Below are 19453 nucleotides of genomic sequence, written 5' to 3' on the forward strand. Positions count from 1 at the left end.
TTTCCAGTGACATAGTACAGAGGCATGATTCAAAATTATCTTAATATTGGAAAGATGGGCTAAAACCAATAAGATGAAATTTAAAAGGACTGAATATACAGCTCTGCATTTAATCTCCAATATTAGCTGAAAAAAGTGAATGAGGCACCTGATTTGATGTAGTTTGTGTGACAAAAACTTGAGTCCACTAACTTAAGAGCATAATGCATTAAAAATCTAAAACAGTCTTGAGTTGCATTTATAAAATTATAGTATCTTGATGGTTCCACAATTATTTTTTTTCTTTATCAGACTTCATTTGGAGTGTTCTATCAGTTCTGGGTGTTATGTTTTCAAAGAGACATTTTGAAATTAAAGTACCTATATTATATTTCTATCACTGCTATAAAAAAATTATCACGAACTTAGTGGCTTAAAACAACACAAATTTATTATTTTACAGTTCTGTAGGTCAAAAATCCAATGTGGGTCTCACTAAGCTAAAACCAAGGTGTTATCAGGGCCGTGTCCCTTTCTGGAGGCTCTAGAAGAGAATGTGTTTCCTTCCCTTTTTCAGCATCTAGTGGCCCCCTTCCTCCATCTTCAAAGCCAGTAAGAGCAAGTCAGGTCCTCACATTGCCCCTCTCTTACCACAGCTGGGAAAGATTAGACGCCATCTCGATAATCTCCCCATCACAAAGTTCTTAATTGCATCTACAGAGTCCCCTTTGCTGTGGAAGGTAACATAGTCGCAGGTCTGATGGTTAGTGTGTGGACATCTGTGGAGGAGGTCATTATTCTGCCTACTGCAGTGCTTATTGCAGAAGATCACCAGGATAGTGAAGGGGCTAAATTGGATACAGAGAATCAGACTAAGACAAATTGAAGATGATCCCAAAATGTATTGCTTAGGAGAGAATGCGATAATGTTTATAAAGTGATTAGTAAGTACATAATAAATGGTTTCTGCTTCAAAGGCTAATGCTACAAATTATAGAAATATAGTAGCTCAGAGGGAAAGAAGCTTAGGGATGTAGAAGGGGATGAAGCAGCATAACATTTTATCTTGTGAAGAACAGAATTTGGGATCCAAGTTTTCACTTTACATTAGATCAGCAAGTAGTTTCAATGTTAGAAAGCACTAAGTTTAACAAGAACTTTGCATTGTTTCCCTAACTAGTGAAAGAGTTGAGGTGAATGGAGGTGATGGACTATACAGTAGTTGAGACGCAACTTTCTGGCCTCTTTCTGCCATGATTGCACAATGTATGCACTCTGAGGAGGAGGGAAAACTTTTATTGAAGGAAGAAAGCAAGATTTTTGAATCTCGGAGGACTACTGTATTGGTTTGTTTGTTTGATTTTTTCTAGGAAGGAAATCCCCTCTGAAACCAAAACCCAGCCATTAGAGATTATGAGATTTTTCAGGCTTTCTCTATAATCTTTCTTACATTTGTCTCTTTAAACATGTCCAACTCCCCCTTTGAGAAGTTGCTGATAGGTGGTTATCATGCAGGATTTAAATTAACAAACCCTCCCACTGCATTGGGTGGTAGCTTCCAAGGCACCATGGTAAATGTGTATCAGTGTGAACCTGATCCAGAACCAGCCAGGAAGGGAACAAAGTTTAGTCTATGAGGAAGTAGGCGGCTGCTGGTAGTTTCATGCTGTCTCTGCAGACTTCAGGTTGCTGTGGTGTAAGTTTTTTTTTTTTTAATATTTTGATATTTGAATATGAAAGCATGGTAGGAACAATTTCTACCTAAGATTAAATTAAGGTACTAAATCTTGTGTACTAGACCTACTTACAAGAAAGTTTCAGCGTTTCACAAGTAGTTTGATTTTTTTTAATGAAAAGGAAAGCCCTAAAGCTTTTTCAGCAAGTGTTCTGCTAACACAGGTCCTCCTGCTTGCATGAGATGACTTTTAATGTCTTGTCTTTGGTTGAGTTAAGGTGCTTATGGTCAGAAAATAAAAGTGCTTGTATATATACCTGGTGCCCTGAGACTTATTATTTCTGAGTAGTGCTTAAATTTTCTCCCTGATGTTCTTTCCAGTTGCTTTCCCTTTAGTTTAGGCTCATGTTACAAGATTATGTTAGCAAATATTTAGTAGTCTCTCAGGTAGTTAAACTGGAGGTTTTGATGTTCAAAGAAATCGAATGAATGAGAACTAAGTAGAACTAACATAACCAGTTGTTGGGATCCTAGATTTAAGAGCAGCAGAATAAGAGGAGGAACTTCGTGAAATGGATGGAAATGGCAAGCAGCCTTAGAAATTTCATGCAACTTTGGAGAAATCTGTTTTTAAGATTTTGACATGTGTACTAATTTTCCGGACTAAATTCCCCATACTATAGTGTGTAAAATAAATTTCATATATGAAATTTAAATTGCTGTAGTTCAGCTGCTATAGTTCTGTGTTGATATTAGGATTCCAGGAACTACACGTTGTTATACAAACATTGACTTTATTGAGTGCAGCTATGAGTGTTAAGATTGCATTTGGTGCTGGCGAGGTTGATATTTTCTATTTCCCTTTTGTCACGATGTATTTGAAAAAGAAAATCCTGGTACTCGACAAGTGTATGACTTTGAACATAGAAAAAGTTTGATGCGGTTAATGTATTATATAAAAATGATAAAGGCTGGCTGTGGGCCAGTAGCCTTTCAAATCATTCAGAAAGTACTGAGGAGACAGATTGTTTATCTGGAAGTACAGTCTTCCCTTTCCTCTAGCTTCATCTCAGACCTTAGGGACATTGGGTCTATTTCTCTAGCCTGCCTCTTATTCCTGCTGGACTGAGTGGGAGCCCAGATGATGGAATTGGGGCCCAACTGACCCTTGGTGGGATGGAAGACCAAGACACACTGTCCTAAGCAGGCTCTAGGGCTATAATAAAGTGAAACCTTGGCTCATCCTTTAGATTGCTGAACTACAATGATTCTAGGTTCCTGAGCTGATTAACTTCCCCAGCTCTATTAATAGCCACTGCTGGGCCAGGTTACTTAGTTATCGGTTCATGGCGGGGGAGAGGGTTCGATATCCTGGGAGAGGAGCCAGCATGGCAGGTGACACTATTACCAGGGAAGCAGTTATTTTCTGACCATATTTGAAATATTTCAGTCGTTTAACAACCTGAAAGGCCATACAGGTGTGCCCTGGCCAAATCTTAATGAAGACCCTTCTAGATTTTTTTTTAAAACCTCCAATAGTTGTCTCTAACACCCAAACCCTTGCACATGTCCCACAAAGCCCATATGATCTGCCTTCTGACCGTCTGTTTAACATCATTGCCTGCCTTGTTCTCCTCACACAGTTTGCTCCAGCTGTATAAATGTTTTTGCTGTTTCTGCAACACATCAAACCGCCTCAAGGCTTTTGCTGCCTGGAAAGCTTTCCCTTACATTGTTTCTTCTTTCCCTTCATTCCGATCTCTACTCAAATGCCTCCTCTTCAGAAATACCACCACCTCACTTTCACTACATCGCTCCTTTTTCCTTTACCCTGATTGACGTTTTCTTAAATAGCTACCTGGCATAATTTATTTTATTCAGTAAAATATATATAGTCTTTCCCACTAGAATGTAAGTTCTATGAGGGCAAGAACTCTATCTTGTTCAGTGCTGTATTGAAAAATAATGCCTACTTGACATATAGTAGATACTTGGTAAACATTTGTTTTATGAATCATTTAATGTCAGTTGGTGCCATTAAATTTATTTCTAAGCATAGGAATTTTAATTGAACTTTTTGAATAGGTGATATAAGTCACATGGTTCCAAGACCAAAACATATAAAAAAGTATATTTTGAAAAGTCTTTCCACCCCAGTCCCCTACCTATTCGGTTCCTGTTCAGGGCCCCCAAATCATTATTATTTTATTTAATTATTTATTATTATTATCAATATTACTCTATTTTATTATTATCCTTTTCATGTATCTAGAGTTTCTTTATATGTCAAGGAAATATAAAAGTATAAACAGATTCCTACTTCCCTCCTTTTTTATACATACTATTATATATATTCTTAATTTTTTCACATATCTTGAACCTATTTCCATATCAGTACATAGTGAGCATTCTCATTTTAAAATAGCTGCATAGTATTCCATTGTACAGATATAACTTATTTGACCAGTCATCCAGTAATGGGCATTTTAGTTATTTCCAGTATCTTTCTTTTGCAAACAATACTGAAGTTCACAGTCTTGTGCCTATATCATCTCATATATTCATACAGTATATCTGAATGATTAAATTCACCAGAGTAGAATTGCTGGATCAAAAGGTGTCATAGTTATTGCCTAATTGCGCTCCATAGGGATTGTACCAATTTGTACTCCCCCAGCAATGAACATATAAGAGAGTGCTATCAGACTTGGATTTTTGCCCATCTGATAGCTTAAAAAATGGTTTCAGAATAGTTTTTTTAAGAATTTATAATAAAATTTGTGTTAAGGTTTTAAAAATAGTTTTAAATTTTAAATTGTGATATAAAAAATAATGTAAAATTTATCATTGCAACCATTTTTTTTAATTTATTTATTTATTTTCGGCTGCATTGGGTCTTCGTTGCTGCACTCAGGCTTTCTCTAGTTGTGGCGAGCAGGCTTCTCATTGTGGTGGCTTCTCTTGTTGTAGAGCACGGGCTCTAGGCGCGTGGGCTTCAGTAGTTGTGGCATGCGGCTCAGTAGTTGTGGCTCTCAGGCTCTAGAGCACAGGCTCAGTAGTTGTGGCGCACAGGATTAGTTGCGTCGTGGCATGTGGGATCTTCCCGGACCAGGGCTCGAACCCGTGTCCCCTACATTGGCAGGCGGATCCTTAACCACTGTGCCACCAGGGAAGTCCGCAACCACTTTTTAAGTGTACAATTCAGTAGTGTTAAGCATTATTAACATTGTTATGAAACAGATCTCCAGAACTTTTTCATCTTGTAAAATTGAAACTCTTTACCTATTACATGACAATTCTCCATTTCCCCCTCCCCCATTTCCTAGCAACCACCATTCTACTTTCTGTTTCTATGAATTTGACTAATATAGATACCTCATATAAGTGAAATCATACAGTTTTTTGTCTTTTTTGTGAGGCTTGTTTCCCTTAGGATAAAGTCCTCAAGGTTCATCCATGTTGTAGCATATGAAAGGATTTCCTTTTTAAGGATGAATAATATTCCGTTGTGTTGTAGATATCACATTTTGTTTATCCATTTATCCATCTATAGATATTTGGTTTGCTTCTACCTCTTGGCTACTGTGAATAATGCTGCTATGAACATGAGTATGCGGATAACTCCTTGAGGTTCTGCTTTCAGTTTTTTTTGATAAACCTAGAAGTGGGATTGCTGAATCATATGGTAATTCTATTTTCATTTTTTGAGAAACCACTATGCTGTTTTCATACTGCACCATTTTAGCATAGTTTTAATTTGCATTTCTCTCATTTTGTGTGGGGTTGACATCTTCTCAAGAAACTTGCCTTTTTTTTTTTTCTATGAACAGTTTGTATCTTTGCCCTTAATGGGATTTTTTTCTATTATTAATTGGAAAAATTTTTTGCTTTTGTGCCTCTGAGTCTTCCAAATTTAGAAGCTAGTAGTCATAAGTATGGGTTTGGAGTAAGACTGCCTAGGTTTGAATTCTAGATCTGTTAATAGATGTGCAATATTGATTGGGCAAGTTGCTGAAAATTTCTGAGCCTTAGTTTTCTTATCTGTAAAATAGGAATATCACTGAGTTGTTATGAAGATTAAATGAGATGATGTATATTATGTGCTTAGTATAGGGCTACTGTGTTAAGGCAAGAAAAGGGGATAAAAGGCCAAGTTTCAGGAAGGAGGCAAAACTGGCGTGATTCACACACGGAAAGATTGTATACATAGAAAACCCTGGAGGAGCTATAAAAAGCTATTTGAACTAATTAATAAATTTATCCAGGCCATAGGTTATAGTCAATATAAAAAATTTATTTGAAATAATTAGAATAGCTAAAACAATTAGAAACTAAATAAAAATATCACCATTAAAATACCAAATACATAGAAATAAATCTTTGAAAAAGGCACAAGACCTCTCTACTGAGAACTACAAAACATTGCTGGGAAAAATTAAAGATCAAAATTAAAAGTACAGTATATATACAGTTGACCCTTGAACAATGCGGGCATTAGTGGTGCTGATGACCCTCGTGCAGTTGAAAATTTGCAGTAATTTATAGTCTGCCCTCCATATACACAGTTCCTCCCTCTGGATTCCAAATTTGCAGATTCAACCAACCTCAGATCATGTAGTACCGTACAGTGTACTATTGAAAAAAATCTAAGTGGACCCATGCAGTTCAAACCTGTATTGTTCAAGGGTCAACCATACCATGATCATGGATTATAGAACTCAAAACTGTTGAGATGCCAATTCTCCCTAAATTAATGTATAGATCCAATACAAGCTCTATCAGAATTCTAGCAGGCATTTTTGAAGAAATTTTCAAGCTGATTCTAAAATTTATTTGGAAACGCAATGAATATAGAAGAGCTAAAACAATCTTGAAAAGAAACAACAAGGTGGAAGATTTATAATATATGATTTCAAGACTTTAAAGCTACAGTTAATCAAGTATTGCCCTAAGCATAGATAAATAATATCAATGGGACACAATATTGAGTCCAGAAATCGGTCACACATATAAGGTCAATTGATTTTTGATCAAGGTGGCAAGTAAATTCAATGGGAAAAGGATAGTCTTTTTAAACATGTTGCTGGATCAAATGGATTTTCTTATGGGGGAAAAAAAGAACCTCCATGTCTTTCTCACTCCAGACACAAAAATTAAATAGGCATGGATCATAGATCTAAATATAAAACTCAGAACCAAGAGCTAGGAAAAACAAAGAAAAATATCTTTGCAATCTTGGAGTATGCAAAGATTTCTTGAGCAGGCACTGAAAGCACTAACCATAAAAGTAAATTAAATACAATTAAATGAACTTACGTTCTTACTGCAAGACTTCTCGGGACCTTTATTAATGTTTTTCGTAAGAGGATCATGTAGCATTTCTCAGCATGTTTGACCACAGAAGCCTTTTTCATCTGGAGCACTGAACTAAAATACAGGAGTGAGTGTGGCATAGAATTTACTTGGAGAAGTGTTGCTTCAGTCCTCTCCTCAAAACATACTATTTTTGAGGGTTGTAATAAGTTAATGATCATTTTCTCCCTCTTTGGTGTGAATTACTGTAATTGCATCCATTTCAACAGAGTAAAGAAAACCTTTCTGCCAAAAGAGCTGTAATAACTCCTCACCCCATAATGACTGGTCAGCCAGCCAACTGTTGCAGTTATTACTACCGGTAGGATTCTGGGATTGTGTCACATTAGATTGAAATTTGCCATAATAAGAGGAATAAAGAGTGACTGAAGGTACAAAGCATTTCTGCATTCTGCCTGCTGCTGTTTCCATATACTTGTTTGGCCTGCTCTGCCCTGCTCACTTATTGCCTGGCAAACAAACTCCAAGTTATTAACCCCTTGCTTCTCTCAAATCACTCAACTTCTTTAGTAATCCCAGTTCCTAACTGCTTGAAAGCCTTTTTTTTTGCCCCCTGTGGAATTCCCACTCTCTGACTCACAGTTCACTGTCCTAATCAGATTCCTCTTCCTGCTGTTTCTGCCCATGAACTGATTTTTATGGAATATGGATTGTCACATAAGAAGTAGAAGGACCAAAATAGAAAGTAGAAGGAAATCAAAGCCAAACTTTACTTAAACCAGAATTTGGCTGAAGGCTGTATTCAGAGAAAGAGATCTGAGGAAGAAGTCAAAATAGTATTGTAATGCCAGTAGAAATATATAAAGAAAAGAGAGTTTAAGGAAGTGTCCCTATAATGTTTTTGGATTGTATTTTAAAAATTGATTACTGTAACAGATATTAGTTTCTCCTGAATGTGGAAAGCTAATAGCCAGATAGGGAAATGTTATCTGTGACATCTGAATGTCTTCCAATGACTTCCTCATGTGGAAAGTGAGGTGAAAATATCTCACTCTGCCTTCCTCCCTGGACAACAAGTACAATCATAACAAGATAATAAAATATACTACTTCGAGCATTAGTCTAGAATTTAAGGAATAAACTTTGAATGCCATGTTGTGAGATGTATACCATTGTTTTCATAGCAAAATGGTATGATGGATCCTGGTAAAATTCATTTCAAAATACATTTGCAATACAAACTTAGTAGAAACAATTTACACAGGTTGTTCTGCAGACATCAAAGAAACGATGGAACATCTGGAAAGTATAGAACGGCCTTTTTTCTACTTCTCAATAAATGCAACACAAAGTAAACACACCCTTTACAGTACTTTATGACACACCTCATCAAAAAACAGGCAAGAGAGATTACTTAGGCAAATGCTTAGAGGCAGGATTACAACATAGATGACAAAAGAATTTTACATTAGAAATTGAAAACAAATTTTTAGTTTGTATTATAATAGTATAAACAAAAGGGTGAGACATACCTCAGAAGGCATCTAGGGATTGTGAGGTGTCAAATGGAAAGATGTTTACGTAACTCTACTGCTTATTAACCTGGACCTGGGAGCTGAAAGAAACTTGATGTCTTTATAGCAGCCTGATACTTTATTATAATCAGAATGGAAGTTTTAAAAGTTATTGAACCCCACCTCTAGGCTGTCTTTCCATTCTCCTTAACAGCTTTCATAATTTAATAAGATGATGGAGGTGGGGGCGCAGTGGCTGCTGAGTGTCTTGGAAACTACAAGCTTTCCTCACTAAAGTTCCCTAAAGTATCTAGGGGATCATAAACCAGGAAACAAACCTCACCAAGAAAGACCATAAAAAGTTACTAATTGAAAACCTGAAAAAGGCTGCCTTGTAATCTCTTACCTGGAAAATGATTAGACAATAAGGTCCATAGGAACAAACATGAAAAACAAAGTGGTTTCTATGGCTGCTTTGAGAAACTGTGAAAGAAAAATAATTTTGCCAGAACTTTTTCCAGTTGAAAGTTTCAAAAATAAAGTTTTCAGACAATACTCTTCAGAAATCATATGAGATACACGTTAGCAGCAATAAATACATATTGGAAATGACCAACATATAAGTGGATATTAACAGTGCTGGTTCACTGAATAAAGCAGAAGAGCAGAAAACATGAGAACCTTACATTCCAGTAGAGAAGTTACCTTCACTCAGTAGCAAGACCGTTATGCCCATCTAATGAATTCTTAAATTTTTATATTTATTTTTTATTTCTAGAATTTCCTTCTGATTCTTTTTTTATACTTTCCATCTCTGTGGTAAAATTCCTCATTTATTCATGCTCCTTGTTTCTACTAAATCCTTTAACAGAGGGACTTATTGTGATGGCAATTACAAGAATCCATACATAAGTTAAAATTTGTAGAACTGTACACCATAGGAAGTCAATTTCACTGTGTGTTATTTACAGAAAAAACAATGGCCTATTTAAAGCAAAAATAATAACAATGTAAAATAGAGTTAAGAGCATATAAAGAAATAAAATATATGATAACAAGCACAAGAGTTGGGATTGAAGTAGTACAAAATAGTATGAGGGAGGTTGTAATAAAGTTATATAATATAATCTCTAAAACAGTGGTTCTTAGGACGTAGTCAGCCCAGCAGCATCGGCATCACCTGGGAGCTTGTTAGAGATGAAAGTCTCTGGCTCCACTGCGGACCTGAGTCAGCAGCTCTGGGGGTATGGCTCAACAGTCTTTCTGTGATTCTGATACATGCTAAAATGTAAGAACCATCACTTGAGAGCAAGGGTTGGGAAACTTTTTCTGTAAAGGGTCAGATGATAATATTTTAGGCTTTGTGGTCTCGCAGCACTGCGTTCTAATAAAGTATTATTTATTCTTTAAAAAAGGCCATGAGCTGGATTTGGTCCATGTGCTGTAGTTGCTCATTTCTACTTTAGAGCAACCATTCACACACACATGCATATGCACATATACACATAAACAGATATAGCGAAAATGCCAAAAAGGAAATAATATGAAAAGTTAAAAAACACAAACAACCCTCTCTATGCGCAGTAATGTGGGACCGTAAAAATGATCATGCAAGCTGAAATCATGCAAAGCACTTTTAATATCAATGGAAAAAATTATGATTGTTCTGTGACCTTTAAAATCTTTTTTGTCATAACATTTTTGGCATTACTGTGGTGTCATGCCATCCTGTGTGGCTGTTCTCCGGAACAGTAGTTATTTATCTGTCCACTTTCTCTCCCACCTGAGTGCATGCCACCAACCCATGGAAGATTCGATGGAGATGGACATGAGCCCCCTGAGGCCCCAGCACTATCTTTTCAGTTGTGAACCAAAGGCTGACAAAGATTATCACTGTAAGGTGGATAATGATGAAAATGAGCACCAGTTATCTTCAAGAACGGTCAGTTGAGGGGCTGGCGCAAAGATGAATTGCACACTGTGGAAGCAGAGGCGATGAATTATGAAAGCAGTCCAATCAGAGTAACACTGGCAACTTCAAAAATGTCTGTACAGCCAACGGTTTCCTTTGGGGGCTTTGAAATAAGACCACCTGTGGTCTTACGGTTGAAGTGTGGTTCAAGTCCAGTGCATGTTAGTGGACAGCACTTAGTAGCTGTGGAGGAAGATGCAGAGTCAGAAGATGAAGAGGAGGAGGATGTGACACTCCTAAGTATGTCTGGAAAGCGTTCTGACCCTGGAAGTGGTAGCAAGTTTCCCCAGAAAAAAATAAAACTTGCTGCTGATGAAGATGAAGATGATGATGATGACAACGATGACTTGATGATGAGGAAGCTGAAGAAAAAGTTCCAGTAAAGAAATCTGTATGAGAGACTCCAGCCAAAAATGCACAGAAATTAAACCAGAATGGAAAAGACTCAAAACCATCAATACCAAGATCAAAACGTCAAGAATCCTTCAAAAAAACAGGACAAAAACTCCTAAAACACCAAAAGGACCTAGCTCTGTAGAAGACATTAAAGCAAAAATGCAAGCAACTATAGGAAAAGGTGGTCCCCTTCCCAAAGTGGAAGCCAAGTTCATCAATAATGTGAAGAATTGTTTCCAGATGACTGACCAGGAGGCTATTCAAGATCTCTGGCAGTGGAGGAGGTCTCTCTAAGAAAATAATTTAAACAGTTTGTTAAAATTTTCCATCTTATTTCATTTCTGTAGCAGTTGACATCTGGCTGTCCTTTTTATAATGCAGAGTGAGAACTTTCCCCGCCACGTCTGATAAATGTTGTCCAGGTTCCATTGCCAAGAATGTGTTGTCCAAAATGCCTGTTTAGTTTTTAGAAACGAAACTCCACCCTTTGCTTGGTTTTAAGTATGTATGGAATGTTATGATAGGACATAGTAGTAGTGATGGTCAGACAAATGGAAATGGTGGGGAGACAAATATATACATGTGAAATAAACCAGTATTTTAATAAAGTAGCACTGCTTCTCTTTCTAAAAAAAAAAATTTTTTTTTTTTTGGCTGGGGCAGTGGAAGAAGATATTTTGCTTGACTGGAAAGGAGCATTAGGGAACTTTCTAGAGGTCTAGAAGTGTTCTAGATCTTTCTTGGGGTGGTGGTTACATGAATGTGTAGAACTGTTGACATTCATTAAACAGAACACTTGCGATCTATATATTTCATGTATGTAAATTATATGCCACTCAAAGATTTTTTTAAGGTACAAAATAAAGGTCTGGAATAAAATTTGCAGTTCACGTTAAGTGACATCCTTATTACAGATGAAATAAGGTAAATTATACGGAATGAATTCTTTGGGAAGAAAGATGAGGAAGGCAGTCCAGGCAGAGGAAACATTTGCAACACTTGGGAAGAGGTATGGGAATGAATGAAGTTTGAGAAGCATTGCTTTATGCGATGGGGAGCCATGGAAAGATTTTCATTAAGGGAGTGAAATAATCAGAATGTATTTTAGAAAGATTGCTCCTGTAGGAATTGAAGGGGAAGGAGATTAGAAGCAGGGAGGTATATTTGGAAGCTCTTGTTACAGGCCACATGAGAAATGAAAGGAACCTAAGGGAAAGATGTGCGAATCGAGAGTGGGGCAAGGGCTTCCCTGGTGGCGCAGTGGCTGGGGGTCCGCCTGCCGATGCAGGGGACGCGGGTTCGTGCCCCGGTCTGGGAGGATCCCGCGTGCCGTGGAGCGGCTGGGCCCGTGGGCCATGGCCGCTGGGCCTGCGCGTCCGAAGCCTGTGCTCCGCAGCGGGGGAGGCCGCAGCAGTGAGAGGCCCGCGTATCGCAAAAAAAAAGAGTGGGGCAAAAACTTGAATGATATTTAGATGGAATCAATTGGATTTAGTGACTAGATTTATTAAAATATTAGCAAACATTTGTGAGCAGGCATTGTGCTTTGGGCTGCCATGTCTTATCTCATTTAACCTTTACAGTAACCATCTCGGTAGGTATGGTCATAATTATCACCATCACCACCACCACTGTCATTTTCTGCATTATACAGATAATGCTAAGTAACTTGCCCGAGGTTACACAGCTTAAAAGTACCGGACGCAAAGTTTGTAATGTACAGTTTCTCAGGAGTAAATTGTGGGAATTCTTAAGATATTTTATGTCCCAACTTGCTAACACAGTAAGTGGGAAAACAATAACGGAAGACTGATTTCATGACCAAATGTAGAAAGGTCAAGCAAATCATAAAATCAAAAGAAATACAGTCGTCCCATAGTATCCCTATGGGATTGATCCCAGAACCCCTCAAATACCAAAATCCACAGATGTTCAAGTTCCTTATATAAAATGACCTAGTATTTGCATATAACCAAAGCACATCCTCCTGTATACTTTAAATCATCTCTAGATTACTTATAATACCTGACATAATGTAAGTGCTATGCAAATAGTTTTAAATACAATGTAAATGCTATGTAAATAGTTGCTGTTACACTATAAATTCAAATTTTGCTTTTTGGAATTCTTTTTTCAAATATTTTCTATCTGCAATTGGTCGAATCCATGGATATGGAACCCATGGATATAGAGAGCCAGCTATACTTAATTTAAATCAAATTCTTGGAACATATAACCTATGCCCAATTAAATAAAATTTCACTTATTTCTTTCTCTATATATTAATTTTCCCCAAAAATATCTTTAGCAACAAATATTAAGTTTATTAGTATACATAAGAAAAATATATAAAATTGAAATCATACTGCAATATCATTAAAAGAAATTGATTTTTTCACATAAAATATACGAAATATTTTTTATAAATAGTATAATGTTGAGAAATATTATAAACTGGAGATTAAATTTAATACCATATGAAAAGCCTCCACAGCACTGCTAAGAAAAACTATATTGCATTAAGTTCCTCAAAAAGAAAATATGTAATTGAAATTTACATTTTGTAAATGTACAGTATGTACATTATACATACAATGTATTGGATTGTGTTATATAATATATCCTTGTGGCTAAAATTATGCCTATTAGTTTGTACCTCTTAATCCCCTACCCCTATATTGCCCCACCCCCCTTCCCTCTCCCCACTGGTAACCACTAGTTTGTTCTCTATATCTGTGAGTCTGCTTATTTTTAGTTATATTCACTAGTTTGTTGTATTTTTTAGATTCCAATAATTTGTACCTCCCACTTGCCCACCCCTATACGGCTCCTCCCTCCCTCCCCACTGGTAACCGCTGGTTTGTTCTCTATATCTGTGTCCGCTTCTTTTTTGTTATATTCACTAGTTTGTTGTATTTTTTAGATTCCACGTATAAGTGATATCCTAGAGTGTTTGTCTTTCTCTGTTTGACTTATTTCACTTAGCATAATGCCCTCCAAGTCCATCCATGTTGCTGCAAATGGCAAAATTTCATTATTTTTTTGATGTAGTATTTCATTGTATATATGTACCATGTCTTCTTTATCTATTCATCTATTTATGGACACTTAGGTTGTTTCCATATCTTGGCAATTATAAATTATGCTGCTGTGAACATTGGGATGTATTGTATCTTTTTGAATTAGTGTGTTTTCTTTTTTTAGATACATACCCAGGAGTGGAATTGCTGAGTCATATGGTAGTTCTATTTTTAGTCTTTTGAGAAACCTCCATACTGTTTTCCACAGTGGCTGCACCAATTTACAGTCCCACCAACAGTGTATGAGGGTTCCCTTTTCTCCACATCCTCACCAACATTTGTTATTTGTGTTCTTTCTGATGATAGCCATTCTGACAGGTGTGAGGTGACATCTTATTGTGGTTTTGATTTGCATTTCCCTGATGATTAGCAATGTTGAGCATCTTTTCATGTACCTGCTTGCCATATGCATTTCCTCTTTGGAAAAATGTCTATTCAGTTCTTCTGCCCATTTTTAATCTGGTTGTTTGTTTTTTTGATGTTGAGTTGCATGAGCTGTTTATATATGTTGGATATTAATCCCTTATCGGTCATATCATTTGCAAATATTTTCTTCTATTCACTAGGTTGTCTTTTTGTTTGGTTGATGGTTTATTAATAGAATTTTTAAAAATTTATTTATTTTGTTTATTTTGGCTGTGTTGGCTGTGTTGGGTCTTTGTTGCTGCACACAAGCTTTCTCTAGTTATGGCGAGGGGGGTCTACTCTTCGTTGCGGTGTGCGAGCTTCTCATTGCAGTGGCTTCTCATTGCGGAGCATAGGCTCTAGGCATGTGGGCTTCAGTAGTTGTGGCACGTCGGCTCAGTAGTTGTGGCTCGCGGGCTTAGTTGCTCCGCGGCATGTGGGATCTTCCCGGACCAGGGCTCAAACCCGTGTCCCCTGCATTGGCAGGCGGATTCTTAACCACTGCGCCACCAGGGAAGCCCCCTTAATAGAATTTTTTGAGCAGTTTTAGGTTTATAGAAAAATGAGCAGAAAGTACAAAGAGTTTCCCATAAACTTTTTCACCTCTACTCCCACCCCAAGTCTTCCCTATTATTAATATCTTGCATGTAGTGTGGTACATTTGTTACAATTGATGAGTCAAAATCGATACATTATTATTCACTAAAGTCCATAGTTTACATTAGCTTTGTGTTGCAGATTCTGTGGGTTTTGAAAAATGTATAATGACAGGTATTTACCATTACAGTATCATGCAGAATATTTTCACTGTGCTCCATCTCTTCATCCCTCCCTCTTTCCCTCTTCCAAATTCCTGGATTTCTTTTACTGTCTCCATAGTTTTGCCTTTTTCCAGAATGGTTGGAATCATATGTATGTAACCTTTCAGATTGGCTTCTGTCACTTAGCACAATTTGTTTTTTCCTTTCCGTTTTCCATCATCAGTCTCACTTGGGTATTAACAGTTTTACTCATATTTTTTTAATTAGCTGTAGGCTTTATTAATTTTCTCTTTTGTTGTTTTTTATTTCATTGGTCTCTATTCTTATCTTTATTATTTTCTCTTCTTTCTTTAGGTTTAGTTCTACTTTTTGTAATTCTTACTTTAGGTTTAGTCTGCTCTATTTTTTTTCTTTTTATTTTATGTTGGAGCATAGTTGATTAACAATGTTTTGTTAGTTTCAGGTGTACAGCAAAGTGATTCAGTTATACATATACATGTATCTATTCTTTTTCAAATTCTTTTCCCATTTAGATTATTAGCAAATATTGAGCAGCATTCCCTGTGTTGTACAGTAGGTTCTTGTTGGTTGTCTATTTTAAATATAGCAATATGCTCTGTTTTTTCTAGCTTTTTTTGGTGGAAACAAGATCAAGATTATTACTTCAAAATCCTTCTTCTTCTGTAAAACACACATTTAAAGCTATAAAATTTCCTGTAAGCACTGTTTTCTTTGTATCTTGCACATTGTGGCATGTTGGGTTTGTTTCATTTTCATTTAGTTTGAAATCTTTTCTAATTTTCCTTGTGATTTGTTTTTTCATCCATGGGTTATTAGATGTGTATTTTTAGTATCCAGATATTACAGGGATTTTTTTTGTTGCAGTAGAATTGATTTACAATATTATATTAGTTTCAGGTGTACAACATAGTCATTCAATATTTTTATAGATTATACTCCATTTAAAGTTATTACAAAATAATGGATATACTTTCTTCTGCTGTACAGTATATCCTTGTTCCTTGTCTATTTTGTACATAGTAGTTTATATCTCTTAATCCTATACCCTTTCTTGCCCCCACTTCCTCTCCTCGCTGGCAACCACTAGTTTGTTCTCTATATCTGTAAGTCTGTTTCTGTTTTGCTGTATACATTTGTTTGTTTTATTTTTTAGATTCCATATATAAGTGATAACATAGAGTATTTGTCTTTCTGTAACTTATTTCACTAAGCATCATGCTCTCTAGGTCCATCTATGGTTTTGCAAATGGCAGAATTTCATTCTTTTTTATGACTGAGTAATATTCCATTGTGTATATATACCACATCTTTATCCATTCATCTGTTGAAGGACACTTAGGTTGCTTCCATATCTTGGCTAATAATGCTGCTATGAACATTGGGGTGCGTGTATCTTTTCAAATTAGTTTTTATTTTTTTCATATACATACACAGGAGTAGAATTGCTGGATCGTGTGGCAGTTCTATTTTTAGTTTTTTGAGGAACCTCCATACTGTTTTCCATAATGGCTGCACCAATTTACAATCCCACTAACAGTGTACAAGTGTTCCCTTTTCTGTGTATCCTCGCCAACATTTGTTATTTGTGGTCTTTTTGACGATTCTGACAGGTGTGAGGCGAACAGGGATTTTTTAAAAAGGTATCTTATCAATATATAAAAATACTTATCTTACTGATGTCTAATTTAATTTGTATATGGTCAGTGAACATACTCTTTAAGATTTCAGTCTGGAAATTTTTTTTTTTAATTAATTAATTTATTTATTTGGCTGCTCCGGGTCTTAGTTGCAACACTCGGGATCTTTGTTGCCACGTGCAGGATCTTTGTTGTGGCACGTGGGATCTTTAGTTGCAGCACGTGGGATCTTTAGTTGCAGCATGTGGGATCTTTAGTTGCAACATGCAGGCTCTTAACTGCGGCATGTGGGATCTAGTTCCCTGACCAGGGGTTGAACCTGGGCCCCCTGCATTGGGAACACAGAGTCTCAACCGCTGGACCACCAGGGAAGTCCCTGGAAATTTATTGAGAAACATTTTAAGGCCCAGAATAAGGTCTATATTGGTGCAACTATCTTTGCACTTATGTATTCTGTGGCTGCTAAGTGCAATGTTCCATGAGTGTCAATTAGAGCAAGATGGTTGATAGTATTGTTTAAGTCTATCTGCTTATGGATTTCTTTTGTCTACTTCCATCACTACCTATTATTGAGAAAGGGGTGTTAAAATCGCTATGATTGTGGACTTATCTATTTCTGTAGTTCTGTCATCCCATACTTTGAAGCTCTGTTGTTGATTATGTCCATATTTAGGATTATTTTGTCTTCTTGATTAAGTGGCCCTTTTATTATTATTAAATCTCCCTCTCTATCTCTGCTAATGCTCTTTGTTTTAAAGTCTGTTTTGTCTGGTAAAACAGTCACACCAGCTTTTTTATGCTTAGTATTTGAATGGTATATCATTCCTTCCTCCTTTTATTTTCAAATTGTCTGTCTTTTTTACATATGAGTTGTGTTTCTTAGAAATAGCATATAATCAGATCTTGCTTTTTTTAATCCAGTCTCAGTCTTTACCTTCTAGTCCGTCTACATTTAATGTAGTTATTGATATGTTTGTACTTAGGTGTACTTTGTTTTTTGTTTTCTGTTTATCCCATCTGGGGATTTTTGTTCCTTATTTCTTCCTTTGATTGATCAATTGACTTTAGTTTAATCAAATGTTTTGTAGTATTCTATTTCAATTCATCTAATGACTGCTTAGCTGTATCTTTTTAATATTTTTTAGTACTTGCTGTAGCCATTTTACTGTGTATCCTTAAATGATCACATTCTACATATTAACATGATATCATTTCTTATAGAATGTAAAATCTGTGTATATAAAATATGACAATAGGAACATAAAAGATGGGATGTAATAGAACATGCTTTAGGGTAACATAAGGGATACTTGCAGTGTTGAAACTGTTCAGTATTTTAACTGTAGTGGTGGACATATAAACTTACACAGATGATAAAATTGTATAGAATGTAATGCACACTCACACAAACACACACAAATGAATACAAATAAAATGGGGGAAATCTGAGTAAGATCAGTGGATTATGTCAATATCACTATCCTGTTTGTGATATCATACTATAATTTTACATAACGTTAACGTTGGGGAAAACTGGACAAAGTTTACAAGGGATTGCTCTGTATTATTTCTTCTAACTGTATGTGAATCTACAATTATCTCAATAAAAATTTCAATTTAAAAACTGTTCTTGCTATAAGGCAACCAAACTTTATTGCTTAAAGTAATGAGACTTCAAGTATCAAGAAAGAAAAAAGTTAGAGAAAGAATATTTCTACTTTGATTCATAATATATAAAATTAGAATATTCAACACTGCTTTGCAGTTCACATTGCCTGGTTGGTGGAGAGTGGTAGAAGGGATTCAGAACAGTACTCATCAACTTGCCTGCACTTATGTGTTCCAGATGCGGGCCAGCTGTGCACCCACAGTCCTTTATTGCCATGGCTCGGGCCTAGAGAGACTTTTTAATAAAAGTAATTATTGAAATAACAAATCTAGCCTCCTATGTTCAGGAAGGACTGTGTTACAATTGTCCTAGCCCAAAGAGATTTTATCCTGCATTTAAGAATTTACAAGAAGAAAATCCTGTAACTTTGTTCAATCAACAAATGTTTCTTGAATACTTTCTGTTTATCGAAGTACTCTGCTAGTTGCTGAAGACACAGGAATGAAAATGACAGTTACTGATTTCAAGCAGCTTAGGGTTTAGTGTAGAATACAAACTTATATACTAGTCATTACAATACAGATGTGTTAGAAATATGCAAAGGGTGCTGTGGAAACACGTCCAACAGATCCAGGGGTGTCATCAAGGGATTCTGAAGGGATAATCTTAGAGGTTAAGTAGAAGCAAGGAAGAGGTGACAGGGCACTCTAGGGGGAGCAACAGCAAGATCGTAGAGCCTAGTAGGTTAGGAGAACGAGCCATTCACTCTGACTAGAGCCTAGAGCTAGCAGTGGCAGGAAGTGAGGACAGAGAACTTGGTAGGGGACACTATTGTGTGTTGGGGGGGTGTTGAATAGTGTTCCCCTAGAATCCATATTCACCTAGAACCTCAGAATGTGACCTTATTTGGAAATAGAGCCTAGAGCTAGCAGTGGCAGGAAGTGAGGACAGAGAACTTGGTAGGGGACACTATTGTGTGTTGGGGGGGTGTTGAATAGTGTTCCCCTAGAATCCATATTCACCTAGAACCTCAGAATGTGACCTTATTTGGAAATAGACTCTTTGTAGTTATGATTATTTAAGTTAATACGAGG

At 36.5% G+C, this 19453-nt stretch overlaps 1 protein-coding gene and 1 pseudogene across 1 annotated transcript in view; both read left to right on the forward strand.

The window, feature by feature from the left end:
* Nucleotides 1-1607: 1607 nt before the first annotated feature.
* Nucleotides 1608-19453, forward strand: part of MAP3K13 (mitogen-activated protein kinase kinase kinase 13) — a 129264-nt gene continuing 111418 nt past the window's right edge. Inside the window, exon 1 of the mRNA XM_065876197.1 lies at nucleotides 1608-1675. The gene's annotated coding sequence lies outside the window, so the exon portion shown is untranslated. The remainder of the gene's footprint in view (nucleotides 1676-19453) is intronic.
* Nucleotides 10286-11143, forward strand: LOC136122326 (nucleophosmin-like; annotated as a pseudogene).

This window comes from Phocoena phocoena, chromosome 4, assembly GCF_963924675.1.
Source record: "Phocoena phocoena chromosome 4, mPhoPho1.1, whole genome shotgun sequence".
Lineage (NCBI taxonomy): Eukaryota > Metazoa > Chordata > Mammalia > Artiodactyla > Phocoenidae > Phocoena > Phocoena phocoena.